This window comes from Suncus etruscus, chromosome 8, assembly GCF_024139225.1.
Source record: "Suncus etruscus isolate mSunEtr1 chromosome 8, mSunEtr1.pri.cur, whole genome shotgun sequence".
NCBI classification, from domain to species: Eukaryota; Metazoa; Chordata; class Mammalia; order Eulipotyphla; family Soricidae; genus Suncus; species Suncus etruscus.
In genome coordinates this window covers 56,179,540-56,203,008 of record NC_064855.1, presented here as the reverse complement: position 1 = coordinate 56,203,008, position 23,469 = coordinate 56,179,540, and the positions used below count along the sequence as shown (strand labels likewise).

The 23,469-nt window shown below is 36.3% G+C and overlaps 1 protein-coding gene and 1 pseudogene across 1 annotated transcript in view; both read left to right on the top strand.

Moving 5' to 3' along the window:
• The window catches only part of LHFPL6 (LHFPL tetraspan subfamily member 6), a 291,971-nt gene that overhangs the window by 114,799 nt on the left and 153,703 nt on the right, over nucleotides 1-23,469 (top strand). The gene's annotated exons all lie outside the window — the stretch shown is intronic.
• LOC126017175 (uncharacterized) lies at nucleotides 2,098-2,168 on the top strand (annotated as a pseudogene).

Genomic DNA, 23,469 nt, shown 5'->3' with positions numbered 1-23,469 from the left:
GTAGGTAAAATGTGAAAATCATACTCTGTAAGGAAAAATAAGGTTAAATCTAAATGTGTCAAAGTTAAAAACATTTGATTTTATTAAACACTGGGAGCCCTCTGAATTGAAAAATACTGGAAGTAGTATTTGAAGAACACATCAAGGATCTGTATCCAAATTTTTTGAAAACACTCAAAGTGCTATATAAGAAAACAATGTAATTAAAAATAAAGAAGATACATGGAGGGAGGGAGGGAAAAGTTTGGATTCAAAGTCAGAGACTGGATTTGGATCTTTAATCTGTCAATTACTTGCCAATAAATACTTGCCAATTATTTATGGATAAATTGTATAAACCTTAGTTTTTATTTTTGTTTTATAAAATGAACTTAGTAGGGGTCGGAACTGTGGCACAAGCAGTAAGGCATTTGCCTTGCATGAACTGACCTAGGACAGTTTGATCCCTGGGCATCCCATATGGTCCCTCAAGCCAGGAGTGATTTCTGAGTGAATAGCCAGGAGTAACCCCTGAGTGGCAAAGGATGTAGCCCAAAAAGCAAAAGAAAAAAAAAAAAAAGAATTTAATAACATCTATCATATGCATAGATAATATATGTAAGTTTTTGCATTATTCAAAGTGTTCAAAATATTAGGTGTTATTATGAAAACTATGCTATTATTTATCAATTCAGTGCAAATAACTGCAATTTGGAGTATTTCCCATCTTCTCTGAGAGAAATATCTGAACTCATTGTGGGTGAAAAGGATGTTAAAGTGAATATGAGGATGAGAGGAGTAGAAATGTTTATCTTTTTGCTATTCAGGTGGAAAAGAAAACTTCATTCAACATTAAGTGCAGTACAGTGGCCTTCTGTATAATGTTTACAAGGTTCCAGCCTGCTATGCCCACAATTTAATGTGGACCACTTCTGCCTGTAAGAACGTGCAGTCTGTAGAGGAAACCCCCAGTAGAGGAGAACTGAAGCAGAAACTAGCAATACATTCTTAATGTATCACTCACATACATCATGTTACTTTTAAACAAAAGGCATTCTATGAATCTTTCCTTGGTAAGGATCTTCCTTTGGTAAACATTTATGTTTACCAAAAGGTGGCAAACTATGTGTGCCAAAAATAGCCAGCTTTTATAAAATAAAAATATTAATAAAGAAAATGTTTGTTTAAAACCCTGCATAGGCTATTCAAAAATAATTGCAGTTTCTTTTTCCATTAAACATCACCTCCTTAGGTAGTCCAGAATGTGGAAGTATATGCAGAGCAGTAAGTAAGCTATTTAAACATGAAATCAGACTTTAATAAAGGAATGTCATGTTTCATTTAAAAGCTTCTTTTCACCTCCTTTTCTTAGGCTGTCAAGTGAAAGAAAAGCTAGCTTTATAATTACATGGCTGCCTCAGCTTCAGTCTATATGTGTGATCTCACATTAATTTCCACACCTCTCTCAGCTCTATCCTAACTCCTTCTCCTCTGCCAGCCAGCCACCTGCCCCCAACCCTGGCTTTTTTCCGTCCACTTCCTTCTTCTCTGGGAGCTGACAGAATGATGGAGCTTTGTTGATTAAGCTGCTGAACAGTGGTAGCCTTTATTAATGTAAGGGTGACAAGCGAAAAATAAAATAAAATAAAATAAAATAAAATAAAATAAAATAAAATAAAATAAAATAAAATAAATGGTGGTTGTGAACTGTTTCTCTTGTAGATTATCATCCTAGCTTGACTGGGTAGAAAATTAGGTGATTTGAGTTTCTACTGCTCAGCAGTGTGTGAAATCAGACGGAGCTTAACTCTGATAGATGTTTACTCTCTTCCCACCTTGTTCCCACTGCCATTCTCATACTCCTGAGGTCTTCTTACAGTCATTAGTCATACTGTTCACTAGTGAGCATTAGGATCCTCACCCTTCATTAAAAATTTGGCAAACTATGAGAAGGAGTAACAAATTCTCATATATATATATATATATATATATATATATATAACATAGTGATTAGAGAAATCAAATGAAAGACTCCTTTCATTTTCACTAATTTCCTTTCAGTTTCCCTAATCACTATGGTTAATTGTCCTCTTGGTCACATATAAGGACTCGTGAGTTATGCTTGCTTCGGCAGCACATATACTAAAATTGGAATGATACAGAGAAGATTAGCATGGCCCCTGCATGAGACTCATGAGTCAAGCCAGAGCTGAATACTGGAAACCATCACAATGTTCCTTAGAAAGTTATATGTGATGAAGATAGTGTAGAAGACTGGAGTGTAGAATGTCAAAGAGATGGATCTCTTGGTTGTTTGCAGGACATGGTGGTCAATTTTGAATATAGGTTTTCCTCTGAGTTGAATGGTAGAGGATAGGCATACATATCTTTTCCAATGACTTCATGAGGTTGGGGGAAATCATGAATAATTCCTTTGTGGTAGTAAATAAATGCATCATTGAATAAGTGATCATATTTTATGTACCAGGGGTCCTCAAACTTTTTAAACAGGGGGCCAGTTCACTGTCCCTCAGACCATTGGAGGGTCTGACTATAGTAAAAACAAAACTTATGAACAAATTCTTATGCACACTGCATATATCTTATTTTGCAATGAAGAAACAAAACAGATACAAATACAATATGTGGCCCATGGGCCATAGTTTGAGGACCACTATGACAATATAGTTTTAGTAATGCATAGATGTATATACTGTCATTCACTGATTAAAAACCTGAAGAGGGCATAGACTCAGAGGAAGAGGCTTAGTTTTAGAAGGAAGATAGAATAACTCTCTTCTACTTGGCACAAGAATCTTTCATTGGACTTCAGTTTTAGTTTTTATATATTCAATGGAAGGGACTATTTATCCCCCAGTAGTAGTTCTTTTAGCCAACATCAGCCTCTTCACTTTAGGTCTTATTGGAAGCTCTGAATTTAGGAATATTTTGGGGGATGGGGAAGACTTGAGAATCTACTAAACTCTGCTGTTTATGTGTCCTCATGTCTTTATGTACAGTGTTCTTATTTCTACTTATATATTTCTATCTTTCACTTACTAAGTAAAATTTTTCTTTTAGTAATTTCTCAGTAACTAGGACCTTGCACAATTGTTTACATACAGGAATGTGCCAGTCTTTTGTACAATTTGGAAACCACAAATTCCACTTTCTAAGATCTGGAAATGGCAGCGATTCCTAGCATGTTTTGATGTTGATAATATCTATACATGATTGGATGTAAGCCATTTGCTTAAGTCTCATGTTTTTCTGGGTTGACTGACTAATTTTTCTGAGATAATCTCTCTTTTTTTTTTTGTACAAAAGCCCAGAGAAGAAAGTTTAGAGACAAAAAGGCAACAAAAAAGGTATGTCTGAGTAAATTAACCCAAGATAAGCATCTTGGAAAAAAGCATGAACATTAAGGGGAAAAGATTCTTTTGTTCACCTTAGTTGATGAAAGTAACCAGAAATTTTATATATAATTAATTTAAATAAAACTAAATTATTATATTGGTTTTTTCATTTATAGAGCTTATAAATTGAATATGAAATATTATAGGGTTTTTTCTTAGTTTTTGTTTGCATGTTTTACAACAGAGAAGTCAAAGACTATGTTTATTTTTGACCATAATTTAAGTTTTGTAATTAGGAATATGGGCATCAGGACTTAGTTGTGTTTCCCCCAGGTCCATATTTTGAATTCTCCTTATCTTAGAACATTGTTATATTACTAATAGAAAATAATATTTATCATGATGTGCTCTTTTCTAATGTGTCTGCTCTTCTTTTAGGAAGTGGAAGGCAGATATTTGCAAGAGGAAAATCTTGGGGAGAGGGCCTTTAGGAACTGATGTGAGAGAACTTTGGACAAACCAAATCTGCTAGCACCTTGATTTCAAAGTTGAGTCTATAGTATCTAAAAACAACAACAGCAATAATTTTTTTTTAGTCATGTATTTTGTTGTACTTTGTTATGGCAGCATGAGAAAGCTGATACATTGGGTAAATGCTTACTGAATAAATTCTGAGACATAAAACAATTCAAAATAAACAGAATTTAAAAGTCTATAATATGTAACTATGAGTAGGTCATTAGTGATATATTTGGGTCTACTTATTTTGCTCATCTAAATTTCACATCTGAAATGAAACCCATCCTTTCTATTGAACAGTTTTGAATAGAAAAAAATTACTTAGCTTGTTACTATGTTTTAAAACAATATTTCCCTCTGTAACAAAACTACTATCATTTTGACACATTAGCATGTCTCCTAGGAGTCAATGATTCACTGTTCACTCACAGGTTTCTTACAACTTTGCTGTATATCCTCAGAGCAGAGTCAGCATTGTACCCTAGGAATCACAGACTAAGATTTCTAATTTTATCCTTTTTTATTATCTTTCTTTTTTTTTTTTTTTTTTTTTTTTTTTGGTTTTTGGGCCACACCCGGTGACGCTCAGGGGTTACTCCTGGCTATGCGCTCAGAAGTCGCTCCTGGCTTGGGGGACCATATGGGACGCCAGGGGATCGAACCGCGGTCCCTCTCCTAGGCTAGTGCAGGCAAAGCAGGCACCTTACCTCCAGCGCCACCGCCCGGCCCCTATCTTTCTTATTTGTACATGATCTACCATCATTTAGTTACTAACTTCTTCAAGGAACTGTAGAAGAAGCTCTCAATGTTTGACTGGTCAAAAGACACACTGGAAGAAATGATTACCTTGAATAAAAAGCCAGCAAGTTATTGGCAAATAATCTAAAGAATTTTAATTATTTCAGAGCTTTTCAAACTTGTTAAATGAGTAGTGAGTTACAGACAACACTTTAATAAAATGCCACAGTAGTGTATATCTATTATCAGAGTACATTGACAAAGTAAAGTTAAATACTATTGTCTGAAACTTGGTTTTATTTTTTCATTAATTTAATGTATTATTGAGCACCTAAAACAAACCAGATACTGTCTAGGATCTTGGTATATACATCAGTAGACAAAGTTATCTCACCTTCTGGTGCTTAGTCTTAGAAGATAGCCAATAAATCAAGTATGGTAAATTAACGGTATCTAGTCATATAATTTATATAAGAATGTATTTATGGATGGATGGGTGATATATATTTGGTGTACAATATATATATATATATTTGGTGTATATATCATGGTGTATGGTTAAAAAAAATGGAGCAACCAAACAAAAAGAGGTGGCAGATGTAAAAGGGATTAGAATCTATGGGAGTGAAAGATGGTTTCTGTTTGAATAGAATGAGCAGGATTGGCCTTCGAGCTTCTGTTCAAGCATATATTTTCAGGTGATGAAGGAGTTAGCAATGTGTCTATCTGAAGGGAGAGTGTTCTATGGAAGAGAGAATCGCAAAGCAAAGACACAACATTTAAGTCCCTAGAGTGTTTCTGGGAAGAAGCCATTTGTCTGGAGAATCAATGAGATGAGATGATTTTTAAAAGCAAAGAGTGGGGAGTGGCCAGATCATGCAGGTCTGATAGTACTTTGTAAAGATTCTGCCTCCTGTGCTGAGTCAAATTGGGAAGCACTGTGTTCTGGGGAGAGGACTGGTTTATTTATGTACTGTGATAGAAATGAGCTTGTGTTACTCTGAGGCTAGAAGAAAACACCAGAAGAAACTGAAAAGATCGTGGAATCTGTAAAACTCCCATGAAATGAAACTTCCATTTCTGATATGTTGGAATCAAACAAAAAGTTTCATGCATGGTCTGTTAAATTTTGCAACTGCTTTACTAAACTTCACTGTAAAGGAGAATCACTTGGGGCTTTTTTAATCATCCTATTTTCTGGCTTGATTCACTAAATTAGTGTTTTATTTTTGTTGTTGTTTTTTTTTTTTTTAATTTAGCAACTCTGGTGATTCTTTGAAGCTCACAGGAATTCTCAAATCACTGATTTTTTTTTGAAAGGTAGGGGTTCAGTTCCTGTAACTTCCTAGCAATGGTTAAGTCACACCACCTGCAAACAGTGGCTCCCTGACAGGATATTTTTGAAGTGTTCATGAGCAGAGGTCTTGCAACTGCAGTTAACACTTCAGAAGCAGGAGCCTGTAAGTCCTGTGAATATTCTCACTTGCAACACTTGAGAATGGGAATAACTGGTAAAAGATTCACAAGGGAGTGATTTATAGGAAAACAAGTTCTGCCTGTGAACAATTAGTCCTACAGAAGGCCTGCAGGGCAGTTTGCTAACTGTTCTTGGAGAGTCCTGTGGGGTGGTGCAATCTGTTAGCCCAGGTCCCCTTTGATCTAGCTAATTATAGTGAAGCATGAAAAACATTGTTAATTGCTTGACTTTTGGCTCCTATTTTCCTTAGCATGATGCTTCTCTACCCTGGCTCATTTTGGGCCAGCCCCTTGTCAAGCTTTGAAATACATGGTTGATGCCTCTTCAAAATTGCTGTGACCACACTGAGATCAAGGTTTTGCCCTCCACTCATTCTGGATAAATGAAAGAGAGCAAAAAACAATTAATCTTGCTTTCCTTGTATTTTTTGAAATGCCACAAATAATGATCCTTCACAGTAGTAGTAAAAGGACTGGAATTTCCTCAGATAGAGCCCATGGAAAGCTCCCATGTATTTTATAAGAAAACCTTTCATAATTGTTGGGTGAGGGGGAAACTGGGCTATTTCAGAATCATTGTCTAATTTGTTTTAATGCACAGTTTCTCAAAGTAGTGTTTTTTTAAATCAAATTAAACTGAAGGAAAAATACATTCTGTGATGGAAGGAAAAAATACTGATCTACTCAAAGAAAGATAATTTTAAACATCATCATAGAACAAAGTAATAAAATGAAAAGAGAAAGAATGAGAGTAGAGGCTGGCACTATAATGAAAAGCATATTCACATTTGAGATATTGCAGCTGAGTTAAAAGAATCCTGTACCAAGATTTCAAAGACCATCAGCTTCTTGTTATTAGCAGTAATAACAATTTCAGCAATAATGGAATTTATTGTGCACATACTATGTGCTGAACATAATGAGCTTTCACTCTTAATGCTTGTCTTGGACAAAAATGTGAACCACTCTTGCTTCATGCTACAATTAGGAAGTGGAAGATAAGCACAAGCACAAAATAAGCCCCATTTAGGTCCCCTAGCAACATGGCTCATCTGGATGCTTCCTGGGTGACTGCAGATTGCATCTGCAGAGCTTTGAGCTAAATTGCCTAAAATGATGATTTATCATGAACATAGAATGCTTGACATATAGTTCTAGATCTCAACCTTAAAGAGAATTCTCTGCTCAAAAAGTGAGTGAAGAGAAAATGGGTCTTGCTTCTGGAGCACTGGTTCTCAAAGTGGGATCCTCAAACTTGCACATAGATCATGTCCTTGAAAAACAAGCTCTGGATCTGGGGCAAGTTTGGGAATATATAATACCAATTGGATTGCTACTTTTGATCTCAATCCATTTATAGTTGGGTCACAGAGAATTAAACAAACGAACACATAAGGAAAAAAAATAAATGTACAAGAAGCTTTCAATATTTTGGGGGGTTAATCTCTGAGATTCAAGCATCTCCTGGCTTCAGGTCTGTTGGATCCAGGGGCTCCCTAAATCAATTCCTATGGATCTTCTTGTCAGTTCCATGTCAACTGCTTTCTCAAAAATGTGATCTTCATGTGAGAATAAACTGGCAGCTGGAAGCTGCCACTTCTAATCCCAAAAATCTAGGCAAAGTTGTTCTGTGAAGCTTTAGGTTCTTATACGCAAATCAGCTTTAGGCCCTGTTGCTGAGGAAGGGAAGGAGGGGAGTCAGTGAAACCACACCTTAAGGGTGGAGGTGTTTCCACCACACAGTTTGGGGAGGGGTGCCATAGTGTGGGTTGTAGTTCAGTCCCCAGAGATATGGAAGTGAGGAGGGATCAAAGAAGATTAGCAAGGAGATCATGCTTTTTTCTGGTAAAGGCTGTGGCAGGTCCAGCTTGAAGTTACTTTCACAAAAACTCTGTGGGCCACTGATGATCACTTTAAAGAAATAATCACTATATTTTGTAACAGGACAAGGAGAAACTGCTTGTATCATGTCTAAAGGTTAGGTAAGAGTTGAATTGGTGACTCAGTAGTCTAGTAATGTTCAGAAATATGAAAGGGCTAGGGAGAGGACTTAGTGGTAGATTACAGATTTGCACGGGTCACCTTTCTGGATTCAATCTCCAACACCACAAGAAGAGGAAAAAAAAAATAGTCATTGAGAAATGACAATGCCTGACAAATCACACTACATATGTTATTGCTGTGGGTGCTCTGAGAGACTCTTAATCCCTGGAAAGAGCTGTTAACTTTAGATATCACTCTCCATAGTCTGCCTTCTTAGCACAGAGAGGCGGTACATTGAGGCACCTTTTCTTTTGTTATCTCAGGGTTGTATGTCCATTTTCAATGCAGTTATAAGTGTTGAGAGCTTGGTTGTGTTCTGGAATTCCAAAGTGCAGCTCCATACTCTTAGTTACCCAGAATTTTAGTCTGTACTGATTTTCTCCCATTTTAATCTTTGAAATAAATTTCACAGGCCTATTCAAATTTTCCTATTTGAAATTACTTAATTCTCTTTACTCTTAGTGCATTTCACATGGGTAGGGCTTTCTATTTTATAAAAACTTTAAAATATGTTAGCATAAAATTTAAAAGAGCTTTATATATGCAATTAATTAATCTAAGGAGAAAAGTGTTGATATGACTTGCTAGCTCAAAAAGTTCAAAGAACCCTCGTTCTACAGGTTTCTGAAATATGTGTAAAACACATTTAAAACACTCAATAGTAGCACATTTTGAACTTCTGTTAGCTTAATTGAAGTGGATTTTGGATAATCCTGATCTTGGGAAAGTTGTTTTGTTCTGCAATTTTTTTTTTTTTTTTTTTTTTTTTTTTGGTAAGAGCCAGACTATGTTTACTTTTCATAGAGTGGATTGGGAAGAGTCACTCCAAACAGCTTAGAAAACAGAATGCTACTAAAACGTAAAAAAAAATCATAACCTCCAAAAGAACCAAAAAAGTTTTAGACTAAAATAGAAATAGATTCTTAAATAGAATTTAAAATAATAGAATTTTAGACTAAAATAGAAATCTTTGGTATATTTTAGTCATTTAACACTAGGTGGGTTGCTTTGTCTTTGCTCTTTGTATATGCTTCAATTGTAGCTAAGCAAAGTGAAGCTTTACAAGTGTACTCCAGCACTAAAATCTGACAGTGTCTTCATTAGGGTATTAATCGTGGTAGAAGTGGGAATTAAGCTTGGCAACATGACAGAGAAGCTGACATCACAGTTATTAAACTGAAAAGATTGCCACTCAAATCAAATCAGATAATGTTATTACCATCATTTCTGGCAGTCTGAACACTACAAAGAGACTGGAGAAAATAAAACAAGTTAAACTTCTGTGTGCTTCCTCCTATTTCCCCTTCTCCCCCCATTTTTGGGATTGCTATCATAATATCTGAAGATTAAATATAAAAGCAAAGCAGGAAGTTATGTCAATAATTGACTCCTACCTAAACATTAAAAATTTATTAGTCCAGAGCTAATTTTTCCCATGGCTGTGACAAATAGAAAGAGAACACTTTCTTGTATGAGAGAAGTAAAATGCCATTTTGAAAATGCACTCTTAGCTTTTCTAAGAGATTTGTTTCTTTAGCATGAGTGCATCCATAGGAAAAATCAATTTTGTACTGGGCATATATCTAGTAGGAATTCTATAAATAGTAGTATTCTCTGCTGTTTTCCCTCAGTCAAAACAAATGTAGTAAAAGCCAAGCCCAGTATCATGAATAAAATCGACTCCTTCTGATCTTTCTCACCTTGACCTTGCTTCTCCAAGAGTCTGCATACAATTCCAGTAACTAAAACCCTTGTGGTTTAGTGATCACCCAATTTTCTACCTCACTTTACTTAGCATTACCATAAAGTTTGACATCCTGCCCTGGTTGTCTCTTTCAGAGACCACAGTAAGTGGGGGTTTGGCTTGAAGCCTGTTCATAGATTTGGAAAGTAGGTTTACTTGCTCAAGATGAAAAGCAAAGTGATCTATCGCTAAATCCATACTCCCTTCTGAAGTTTAATAGTCCAGTTTTATTTTTCTGGCTCCACATTTTATAGTTAATAGAATGGATTTCTGCATTTTGGATTGGACAATATTGGAATTTTAGGGAGCATAGAAGTTCCCTTGAAGCCACCTGCAGCCTGTAGGCCTGCACATAGCCATGTTTCACACCAGGCCACCCATTGAAAATGCCTATGACAGTGATGACCCCTGGATTTCAGTGGTGGCCAGCAGGGCAAATTTTTTTCTTAAACAAACTCTAATTAGCTTCTCACTAATTACAGAGTGCTTCTTCCCTATGGTTCCTGTTTTAGTCTAACCACTCATTAAGCTGCACACCCTATACTACATCTTTTCACTAGTGAGGCAGCCATTCTGTTTAGTACAGGAGAAATTCTATTCATGGATATGCAGACACCTGATCCTTCCCTACACTGGGGAGCACTGCATGCACTATTTCTGGAGTGCTGGACTTTGAAAAACTGGCCCTTTTTTAAGTTTGGTTACATTTCAGAAGATGGGTCTCATTGAGAAGTCAGTAGATAGATGGGGTTAAATGTTCATCCTTTTCTCTTAATCAATCCTTTCAAAAGAGTGTCTGTTAATTACATGTCTACAATATTCTAGTCACTTTATCTTATTAACTTATTTATTGCCCTGAGATGCTGTTCTTAGGAAAGAAAAGGGAGTTCAAAAAAGTCAAAATGACTCTCAAGTCACCTCACTAGTGAGCCATTGAGCCAGGACTTAAATACCAATTTACTTGGGTTCAACCATTCTTACTCTTTATCCACCAGCATGACTGTCTCTAATCCTAATTTACAGGATAGTCCTGGGTAAGATACCAAAGTAATTCTTTTGTTAAAACCAAGTATCTCACATTTGTAGCCTATGTGTAGTGCCGGCACTTAGTAGAAAAACTGTAAATATTAGTCTGATAGCCAGAAGTATTGAACAATGTTAAATGATCTATAATGTTTTAGGTCGGTATTATAATAAATTATCTATTATTATTAGATTTAAAATGACTAAAGATTTATTAAAAGAATCCTAATATGATTATTGAAAAGAAATATGGTTTTGTTGTTCCATTTATTAGCACACACTGATCTCATCAGTTCTTGTATCTAAAATGTGCATAATTTTCATGTCTTAAATGTTTTAATAATTCAATAAATGATTGGAGAACTCTATACATTTTTGGGTGGTTGGAACACACCAAATCTTTCCTGGCAGGCTCAGGGGACAATATGGGATGCCACGGATTGAACCCAGATAGGTCCCAAGTCGGCTGCATGCAAGACAAATGCTCTACTGCTGTGCTATCACTTTGGCCCCTGTACTATAGAATCTAACTCAAATTAATTATTACAGTCAATCATGATTTTGTGAGTGGTAGCATCCAAAGGGGTTCTTTTGTATTATCTTTCTTCTACTTTTATGTAACTGGGATAATTGTTTACATTAGCTAGAAAAACCTAATTTGTTTCTGAAATTCATTCTGATTATAAATACAGGGGTTACTCCTGGCTATGTGCTCAGAAATTGCTCCTGGCTTGGGGGACCATATGGGACGCTGGAGGATCAAACCACTGTCTGTCCTGGATCAGCTGCATACAAAGCAAATGCCCTACCACTGCACCATTGCTCCAGCCCCTGATTATATAAATATTGTTCAGAGCAGATTCATGACACAGTGAAGCTGAAAGTGAATGAGATGCAATGAAGGGATGGTCTGGAATCAGACAGGCTGGGATAAATCCCACTTCTGACCATCCTCAAGTAAGGGATCTCAGGCACTTACTTATTCTTTCTGCACTTCCATTACTCCCTACCCCAATTCAAATGTGTGATGTGAATATTAACAAAATCTTAGTTGTAATTTTTTCATCTGTAAAATGGGGAAATGAATGCTGATAAATGTGAGCTGCTTAGCAGGGAACTTTACTTATGAGCAACATTATTTAGCATTAAGTCACTACTTTCCATGAACAGTCATAGTCTTAGTTGTGCTTTTGCCTTTGTATATGAGCAGTTGAATTAGCTTTGTAGACATTTCTAACAATAAATATTATCTTCCAAATCTATTGAAATGGTGCTGAATCATTGGCAAAATCATCTACAAGGGACCTGGGAGTCTGATGTGGTAATATAATCATTTTTATTTCTTACAGGAAGCAGATGAAATTAGTATTCAATGACTTTGTCTAAGCATTTTAGCAGGTCATAATGTCCTTATGCCCTTTCCAGAAAGCGAAGAAAATGTGTGTCCAAACTTGTCATTAAATTTCTATTTGCTTAGGTGTGCTCACCTTTTTTTAAGATAGGAAGAGGATGATACTTGTTATATGGTGTCCTAAACAAGTTAAACTAGCTATTCTTGGATGTCACCAAGACATGGTTGTAACATCTTCCCTGAGGACATTTGGTGATAGTCTCAGAACACCCCGTGGTCCTCACCACCACAATTCTTGTATTTGTAACAAGAACTTATGTCTAATAAAACTTTTAGTATCTGGAAACATTGGGAGTAGAAGCAAGTATTGTTACTCTCCAGTTTCTCAGTAAGAACAGCACTCAACTAATATTTTTCTATATGCTTCCTAGATTTCTTACTCCACATATAGATTAGAGATTTGGCTTAAAGGTGATTGACTTTATTATCTATGTAATATATATAATATGTAAATGATTCATTTATTCATTCAACACTGTTGCTTTGTATAGTGCTCAGGACAGTACTAAAGATAGGAGCTAGAAAATGAAAAGATGAATGGATATTAATCCCTTCCCTTTAGAGAAGAGTTTGTCAAACTTGATACTCTTCTAATTTTCAGGGAAAAAAACCCTCAATGTTCCACTATAAATATACTTTAAGAAAATAGACAATAACTAAGTCCCAATTGTAGTTGAGGCTACTTCTGCTTGCCCCCCGCAAAATTTTGTGCCCCTCAGTTAATGGTGTTTGGCACGGAGGTAGGGCATTTGCCTTGCATGTAGAAGGATGGTGGTTCGAATCCCAGCATCTCTTATGGTCCCCTGAGCCTTCCAGGAGCGATTTCTCAGCGTAGAGCCCTGAGCGTTGTCGGGTTTGATTCAAAAACAAAACAAAACAAAAAAAGGTGTTATCTCCTATTTGGGGGAAGACTTCTCTGGAAGACTGCAATACAATAAACTTGAATAGGAAATTTACTCATGACAAAATATATTGCTGGGGTGGAGGGGGAGACCAAAAGGTAATGCAGATATCAACCTTCTGGTATTTACAAATAAATTATACTGTTTCTCTTTATTTCTTAGACATCTTTCCTCTTGAAAGTACTTTACAAAACAATAGTCACTTAACACATGTAACTATTAAAATTAAGAGATTAATCACAATGTAATAGAGATTAAAACTCAGTTTCTCTGCCATACTAACCACATGTCAAATGCTTAGTGTCCGAGTGTGACTGGTGGCTGCCACACAGGACAGTGCAGATATAGAGTAGTTTCATCACTCTTGACCCAGCTCCAAGAAATATATCTTCTTCATTTTCTTTTTCACTATCACTGTTCTGTGAACTTACTAGACTTTTATTTTAGCCCAACTCTAAATAGTAGTTTCCGGGTATTTCCCTCTTTATTGATCCTGCCCATACTCATCAGCTAATCTTTAAAGAACAATTTGTAGGTTCTTGTTTGTTTGTTTGTTTGTTTGAGTCACACCCACCGGTACTGAGGGCTCTGCTCTCAAAAATCACTCCTAGTGGTGCTCAGAGGACTATATGGGATGTTGGGGATTGAACCCAAGTCTGCCATATGTAAGGCAAAATTTCTCCCTGATGTGCTATTCTCAGGTCCAACTTGTAGGCTCTTGATTTATATAACAAGTTTGTGGACTTAAATCTTGGCCTCCAAATAAAATCAACAATTTTGGGCAGAAACTTTGTAACTATCTTCTACTTTTTTTCAGAGTTTTTCTAACAAAAAACTATTCTTTATCTCCCAAGCTTCCTAGAAACACACTCATTTGAGTTCATATTGATGCTAACTAACCCAGCTGTCAGAAAAGCCATTCTCTCTCCATCCTTACACAGATTAGAAAATCACTTAAAATCCTCTTTGCTGTGTCCTTCCCCCTTTTTTGATCCCCAATCACAAATGATCCCTTTTCTCCTTCTTATGGCTCAACATTTGCAATACCTGCCTAAGAGATTGTATTTTATTTCTTGGTCAACCTCTTTTTCCTCTTCTAGACAGTAAAGGCTTTGAGCAGTTTAAACACAACACCTTATAAAGACTCCAAAGTTTTGTTCACTAACTTGAGGCATAAAGCAGTTATATTGATTTTAATTCACTATTTGAGTACATTAAATATCAGTGTGGCCTTTATTCTATTGAAGTTTGAATTGATGCCCATTTTAAAGAGTTCACAAGCCTGATGTAATGGGAAGAGCTGGGATTTAGCACTGATCTTTTTTTAGAATTTCCAGAAAATTCGGGACTCATTAAATACAAAAGAGAATAACAGTACCAATTGAAACATTTCTAAAAACCAAATAAATTGGAATAAGTTAGGCAAAGCTGTATCTTTAACAGCTGTGCTCTTCAGCTTCTCTTTCTAAATTAAATGAATAATTAAAGCTTCCTTGAGGCTTTGTGGTATTATTGTTTTAATTGTTGGTGTTATCAGCTCACATATTATAGTTGCAAATTTTTGGCAGATGTTTAACTTTACAGCTAATTACACGGCCACAGATGTAGTTGTAATTCTAGCACTAGTGACTGCTGACTTGAAGTTCCTATATTCTTTCTCTAAACACCCCAACAAAACAGTATGATTTCCCTTTAGTATAGTGTAAAGATGGAATACCATACAGTTTGATAGAGCTAAGAAATAACTCACTGTTGGAAAAACATTCATGCTCCTGATTGGGAAGTATGATTTTTGTCTGCATTACTTTTATTCCCAATCAAATTGTTATGGAATTATTCTTATCTTGGCTTTCACTTGTCTGATTCCTCTGTTATCTCTGTATGGAATTTAAGAAATATCTAGGCTTGCTCATTAAGCCCTTGCTTTCTCTTGAATACATATTTCACTTGCTTGTCTTTATGTTTTTTTTTTCCTTGCTTATTTCCACTTAGAGAAGCCTTTATCCTCTCTCGAGGACATCTCTTTCTCTTCCCTCACATTTTCTTAAATAGTTTCAGCAAAACGATTCTCTTACTTTAAAAAAGAATATAAATTTCCAAATTAGTCTTGCATATTTTGGATTAACATTGTACACAATAAATATATAGAAAGAAAAAGTGAATGTTCCTGTGATCTTCTTTATTCCATTATTCTATGTATTTCTATAATTTGTCATTTCTTATTTATTTTCTTCAGGGTTTCACATTTTTATAAAGTTTGGGGCCAAAATGATAGCACAGTGCAAAGGGCATTTTCTTTGAATGCTGCTGAGTTGGCATCCCATATGGTTCTTTGAACCTGCCAGGAGTAATTTCTGAGTGTAGAGCCAGATGTAACCCCTAAGCATTGCTGGGTGTTCCCCCCAAAAGAAAAAAAAACCAATAGTTTGTATATGAATTTAAATCAAGTTTACTTTTATTTTTTGAACTGTATGTTATGAGTCTCAAAATATAAGTCTATATTTCATTCTAACTTTGTAAAATTACATAGAAATTTAAAATTAGGAGCCAAAGTGATAGTACAGAGGGTAAGGCACTTGGCTTGTATGTGGCCTACCTGGGTTTGTTCCATGGCATCTCATATGATCACTTCAGTACTGCCAGAAGTAGTTCCTGAGTGCAGAGCCAGGATTACTCTTTTAATGTCCTCAGTTATAGTTCCAAAACCAAACAAGTAATTTAATTAAATCAGAATTCTCCATCCCAAACATATTTAGATGCCTTCATTTCTCCCATAACTTGTCTTCTTCTTCTTCTTCTTCTTCTTCTTTTGTTTTTTTTTTCAGGCCACACATGTTTGATGCTTAGGGGTTACTCCTGGCTAAGCGCTCAGAAATTGCCCCTGGCATGGGGGAACCACATGGGGCGCTGGGGGATCAACCACGGTCCTTCCTTGGCTAGCGCTTGCAAGGCAGACACCTCACCTCTAACGCACCTCGCCGGCCCCAAGCTTGTCTTTAAATAAACACAAGTATCAAAAGTTATGTGATCATCATTCAAGATATTTATTAAGAAAATAAGGTAACTGAGAGATCATCAAGTTCAACCGTTTTGACAAAATACCAGTTTATAGAAATAAAGTGGACTACTTCTGCTTGGGAATAGCAAGTAAATGAACTCATTCTATGATTTTGTAAGTTCTCTAAAATGGACAGCCTGATTTTCAGATTGTGCCCTATCAATTTCTTAATCTATAAAATCTATAAAACAAAAGGGAAAAAATAAAAAAGGATTGGGCCATGAAGGTGGCGCTAGAGGTAAGGTATCTGCCTTGCAAGCGCTAGTGTAGGACGGACCGCGGTTCGATCCCCCAGCGTCCCATATGCCCCCCCCAAGCCAGAAGTGATTTCTGAGCGCATAGCCAAGAGTGACCCCTGAGTGTCAAACGGGTGTGGCCCAAAAACCAAAAAATAAATAAATAAAAATAAAATAAAATAAAATAAAACAGAAGAAACTGCCAGACCAGGACTAAATGACTTATGTACATTAGTTACAACATGATTATCACCTCTTGATGAGATGAAAAAATCAACCAATTGACGAGATGTCACAAAACACAAAGAACTTATCAGAACTGAATTTTTTTCTTTTTTAAGAAGGAATAGGTGGTGGTCTTTTCATGACATTGTACAGAAATATGTGAGACAATATAAAAATAAACTAAAAGAAGAGGAAGACATGGGAATAATGTAGACTGAACAGGTTTCACTATGGGGTCTTTTGTCTACATCTTCCAAATTCATAATGAATAAGATTTGAATCTGACATGAGATCTACAAATTACATGCTAGTCAAAGTAGTGGGTATTGGGTACTTTCTTTATGAGCTATCCTCTGATAACATCTAAGGACTACTTAGATTCTACTTAGCAGCAGCATTCACTGTGTACCAGTTGCTTAGAGGGTATAGTACTTTAGGAAATGGGATCCCTGACCCTGACCCTGACATTATATTTGCCTGTTAGACTCCAGCATGCTAATGGGGGGCCATGCATTTATGCAAACCTCACTACCATAAGCAATGCATTATATTATCTAATCAGAAATAATTAAGCTTAAGCTTCCTTTGGTAAGTAGGCTTTACTTCATATGATTGAATCATAAAAGCGGACTTTATCTAAAAGGCTTGCCTTCAAAAATCACCTCATTGATAAGAGGAAAATCCAGGAAATATTGAAGAGGGAGTGAAGAGGCTATGGCAGTGGTGTTAAGTAAGAGGAGGATTGGGAAGAGAAGCAATTACTGGGATGAAAGGGAGAATCCCTTCACCATTCATCACAGACCTCTTCCCGAGCTCAACAGTGAACCTCTACAAGGCTATTTTACTTGGGATACTTTCAGCATTTTTGCTAAACTGGAAGTAATTTTTTCAAAACATTGCCTTTTTTTTACATTCCTCTTGAAGGAAAATAGCAATAGAAATTAATGAAGATATTTTCTTTAATGTCCTATCTTTTCTTTCTGCTACATAAATCATTGTCTCCACACTTAACTTGCCTACACTTTACCATGTAAAAGATCATATTTGTTACATTAGTGTAGGAATTTACTGTTAAAAATGTTTCTACGACCTAAATTCATTTCAAAGTCCATTATGATTAATTCATAAGGCACTTCATTGAGGTATGTAGGTGCTGAGCCTTATTATTGTTGTTGTCATTATCTTTCATATTTCACAGTTGGGCACACTACAATGTAAGTAGGTTAAGTGCTTCACCCAAGGTCACTAGGAAGATTTTGTGCAACCAGAGCTGGACAGGAGGAAATGCAGTAAATCCTTTGTCTTCAAGAAATAGAGAAAATGCTCTTTTGTTTACTGAAAATTGAGCAAAAGCAACTAGAAAGTAGCTAAAAATTATAAAGTTATTTTGTATTGTGGCCACACCTGAAGAGGCAGAGCTGATTAGGACTAAAACAGCTGGCGCACTCAAGGATCCCTCCTGGTGGACGGAGCTCAGAGTACCCTAAGTGTGCCAGGAATCCAATCTGATTTAGCTGCATAGAGAGCAATTGTTTTTTATCCAATGCACTGTCACTGGCCCACTATTAATACATTTTGAGAATTATAGAATCTTGATTTTTTTCTTTTTTTCTAATTGTATTTTTAATAAAGCAACTTCATTGTTTCTTGAAAAACCATCAGATAGACATACATTGCCCAAAATTTGGTGACCATTTGGGGAAACTTAAGTGACCATCCCTTTTTCCCTTTCTATGTGACAGTTTCCTAAAGTTTTCAAGAGGGTATGTTCGGTTTGGAAGAAACAACTTAAATGCCATTTACAAGTGAGTTGGCACTGTTTCTGCCTTTTCTCAATATGCATTTCAGGGAGTCTTGTGTAGCCTCTGTCCTAGGCTGATAAAGGAATCCATAAGATTAATCAGACAATTCATAGTAATTTCTTATAAGCAAAAACATAATGTTGGTTTCTTCTGTAGCACTGTGTATTTGTTCTAAATTATTGAGACAGAGAATTCCAGGGAGAGGTTAAACATTTTATTTTTGAAAGTTACTAATCAGTTGCCATTTCCTACTATACTGTCAAAGTAGTTTCAAATGACCCCAATTTTTCAAGCTAATGAGTTTGCACTTCCACTTGTAATGACAGATTACAAAGTGTTTCTTCCAGACAAATCTATCTTTAGCAGGAATCAGGACGCCCTGATTAAAACCATCACATCAGAATAGCAGTTCTACCCAATGTCCATGTGGGACCCTACTGTTCTTACCCCTGTAACTGCTGCCAGTAAACCCCTGAGATGGGATTTTCAGGCTTTCTAGACACTTATAGTGATACAGAAGTAACCATACTTATGAAAAAACATTATATTTGTGGACACAATTCATACTATAGGGCAGTTCTCTCCAATGTTGCCACAGCTGGTTTTTCTATAGAAGCAAAAATCACATTAAAACAAGGAAAAATCCCTTAAACAATGCAGAAACAATATATAGAATTGTTTATTATTGTTTGAGCTCTTTATAGGAGATAGTGAAGAATGCAAAGATACAGAATTTTAGGTTCTGTTTCTCTTGCTCCACTCAAAATTCTATCTAAATTCTATTAGATATGTGGTCTTACTAAGAAAGGAATGGGTCATACCCGGAAGCACTCTGGGGTTACTCCACTCTGGGGTTACTCCACTCAAAATTCTATCTAAATTCTATTAGACATGTGGTCTTACTAAGAAAGGAATGGGTCATACCCGGAAGCACTCTGGGGTTACTCCTGGCTATCTGCTCAGAAATAGCTCCTGGCAGGCACAGGGATCATATGGGGCACCGGGATTCAAACCAACCACCTTAGGTCCTGGGTCAGCTGCTTGCAAGGTAAATGCTCGCTGTGCTATCTCTCTGGGCCCGACATAGAATATTCTTGAGTCTTTTTCTTTTTAATAAAATGGTAATGATAATACTTATGTTGGAGAGTTGTTTCAGGATTAGAAACATTAGAGCTGTATCAAAAAGCCTACAAACAGTATAAAATCGATGAATACCAGTTATTGTTAATTGTATGTGTCAAGTTGTTTATTCCACTATAATGTAATACGGAGTCAAAGTCAATTAAATTTCGGGGCTGGATAGATAGCACAGTGGCAAGGCATTTGCCTTAGGTGCAGAAGGATGGCAGTTCGAATCCGGCATCCCATATGGTCCTCTGAGACTGCCAGGGGCTATTTCTGAGTGCAGAGCCAGGAGTAACCCCTGAGTGCTGCCGGGTGTGACTCAAAAAAAAAAAAAAAACAAAACAAAAAACAAACAAAAAAAAAAACAAAGAAAATAACTTTTGGAGCCGGCGAGGTGGCGCTAGAGGTAAGGTATCTGTCTGCCTTGCAAGCGCTAGCCAAGGAAGGACCGTGGTTCAATCCCCCAGCATCCCATATGGTCCCCCCAAGCTAGGGGCAATTTCTGAGCTCTTAGCCAGGAGTACCCCTGAGCATCAAACAGGTGTAGCCCGAAAACCACCCCCAAAATTTTTTTATTCACCAAAATTTCTATATTTGAATTTTTTTTGGCTCATATGTTGCTTTTGTCTCCATTTTGATTTCTTTTGTACCTAAAAAATATGCTATTTTTCAAAGCTGCCTTCTTATTGATCTGCTCTTGGTTATTCACAGTGGTAAAAAAACAAGAAAAATTTAAATAACTGACATTCCACTGTAGAACATTTTAGTCTTCTCTCTAGTCCAGTCTTGTATTTACAAGCCTTCTACATTTTTTCTTCCTTTCCTGGCTTCTTTTCCCTTGCCCCACTACTTGTGAAATTAATAAGACAGAAGAGTAGATTTTCTAGGATCATTTATAGTTTAGATCACTGACAACAACCTATTTGAAAACAACCCTATGTCCTTTGATTCTGACATACAAATAAAGTTTTCTGAATATATTAAAGTTTCATTAAAGCATTATTCAATTATAATGTACTGGCATAATTGATAATAATTAGAAGATATAGCAACAATGTTTTTTGCCTTTATATACAACTTGACTTTCTTCTGCTAGTTTATCTTTGTTTATATATTGTGTAATCTGATATTAAATGTAGTTAGCATTTCCTGGTCAGTAACCTACTAATCAGACAAATCCTCAACGATAGGCTATATTAATATAAACCTCTCTAGAATTAAAAATTGTCCTTGAAAAATCTTATTGCTCTATAAGCAGATAACTGTGAATTGACTATATGTTTGCTCTTTTGTTTTCATCACTGTAAATATCAGTAAGTTCCCTCTTACTACCTACATAATGTAAGAGAAAGCCTATCATTCATCCTGAAAGCTAAGACCTGGAAGGCATTCATATAGAAAAATGTCTAGGGAATTCATGAAGTATATACAACTTGTATCTTTTGTTTTGATATTTTTCTCTTTCCTCTCAAGTGAGAGTTTCTGCATATAATTAAAGAAATTCCTAAGATAAAATTTTATTTGTTTTGGAGCCATACCTGACTGTGCTCAAGGGTTATGCTGGCTCTGAACTCAGAAATCACTCCTGCCAGACTCAGGGGACCATATGAGATGCCAGAGATTGAACTCAGGTCAGCCACATAAAAGGCAAACGCCCTACCTGCTGTGCTATTGCTCTGGTCCCAGATAATTCTTTTTTTTTTGGGGGGGGGGTACACCTGTTAACACTCAGGAGTTACTCCTGCTTTGTGCTCAGAAATCGCTCCTGATTTGGGTGTACCATATGGGACACCAGGGGATCAAACTGCTGTTCATCCTAGGCTAGCACTCGCAAGGCAGAGATGCCTTACCTCTAGCGCCACCTCTCTGGCCCCTGATCCCAGATAATTCTATATTTATTACATTACCTGTATTTAGAATCCTCATAAATGTCTAAAGTCTCTTGCTAAGATGTTTGGTTCTTTTAGAGGAATCACACATTAATGGAAAACAATTTCTAAAGAAAAATAAGTTAGCCTGATACCTGACTGGGAGAAGGAAAATAGAAGGAAGAAGGGAAAGAGAAAAAGGAAGATGTTGCTGATTTTCTGTCAATGTTGGATTTCTCTACGAGAATCCACACTATTCAAAAATCCAGGATCAAGTATTCATTGACCAAAGTATTTTTCCAGCCAGCATGGAGTTTCCTCTCTCTCCCAAATTTTGTTACAGCTGCAGTAAACAAAAACATAATTTAGAAGATTATCTTAAAGATAGAACTAGGAGTACTTTTGTAATTGTAGACTACCCCATTAACCCTTTTAAACTGGAGAAAATTACTTTTATTCACTTGAGAAGATAGCAAGTAGTTTCTGTGACTGCGAATAGTATTAGACTTCTAGGAAATGGATTGGTGAATTGGATTTAGCTACCTGGAACATGCAATGTCTCTTACAAGTGTTAAAAGTGCAATGTCAAACTGAGCTCATTTAATCTCAAGCAATTCTCATCCATGAAGGGACCAGGATGACAAATACTCTAAGGCAAATACTCATGTGATGACTGGTGTCTAAGTTGCTTCCTGTTTCTTCTGACAGTACGTTATTTACATCAGTGGCTTCCTCCTTCTCTCTCTTTGAATTGACTTTTCCTTCTGCAAAATCATACCTGAAATTCTTTTTTTGTTTGTTTGTTTGTTTTGTTTTGTTTTGTTTTGTTTTTGGGTCACACCTGGTGATGCTCAGGATATATTCCTGGCTTGGGGAACCATATAAGACACCGGGGAATCTGTCCTAGGTCAGCTGTGTGCAAGGCAAACAACTTACTGCTGCACTATCCATCGCTCTGTTCCAGATATCTAAATTCTTAATCCAATGAAGATGTCAATATTTAACCTACAAAATAATGCTTTGCTTTTTGGTGGGTTTAGGGTGAAGGTTGGAATAGAATTTAGGGTCTTACACAGGCAAGTCAAGTACTCTGCCACTGAAACACAGCTATTTAATCAGAAAAAAAAAAATTTAACGCTTTTTTCTTTTTAATTTTTATTTGACCAAAGTGGATTATAAATCTTTCACACTAATTTTTAGGTACATAGTGACATTGAATCAAGGGCATTCCCACCACTAATGTTATCTTCCCTGCACCCCTGTTTCTAGCATGCATCCCATATCCTCCCTCTTTACCCACCAGGTTGCTAGTATGAGTGGTCCCCTCTGTGTCTCGCCTGTTGTGGATTGGGTGTTGATTCTTTTGCCATTAACTTTGGATTTGGTGTTTAAGTCTGATAATTTTTTATTTCTACTTAATGTACATATGACTGTCTAGTCTTGGTACCCTCCATTATTTCCCCCTCAATTTGTGAGGCAGAAAAAGATGGTTCAAATTATGTGGTTCTGTTTGAAGGAAAGAAAAATAAAATAAAATAAAATGGGGCAAAAATCAAGCAAGCAAAAAATGGGAGGAGTCCTTCTAGAGGCTAGAAATATCAATTTAAGAGAATAAAGGGAAAAAGGAAGAAATGTAACAATACTAATTAAAATTAAAAAAAACAAATAAAATCAAAAAGCACCATAGTGATAAAGACACCAACCACACAATAACCACGGTCCTGAAATAAAAAAAAAGCACACAAAATAAAGAAAACCCACAGGAAAACAAAGCAACAAACAACAACAAAAACAACCCGAAAAAATGTTAATTTGTGCTTCTCTCTCTCTCTTTCTCTCTCTCTCTCTCTCTTGCAGAGGTACAGTAAATATTTGGAAAATTAGAAAGGGAATTTCCTTGGCCTAAGAGATACAGGGTTTCTTCGTTCTTGAAGTATACTGTCATGAGAATAACTAAAGGCTCC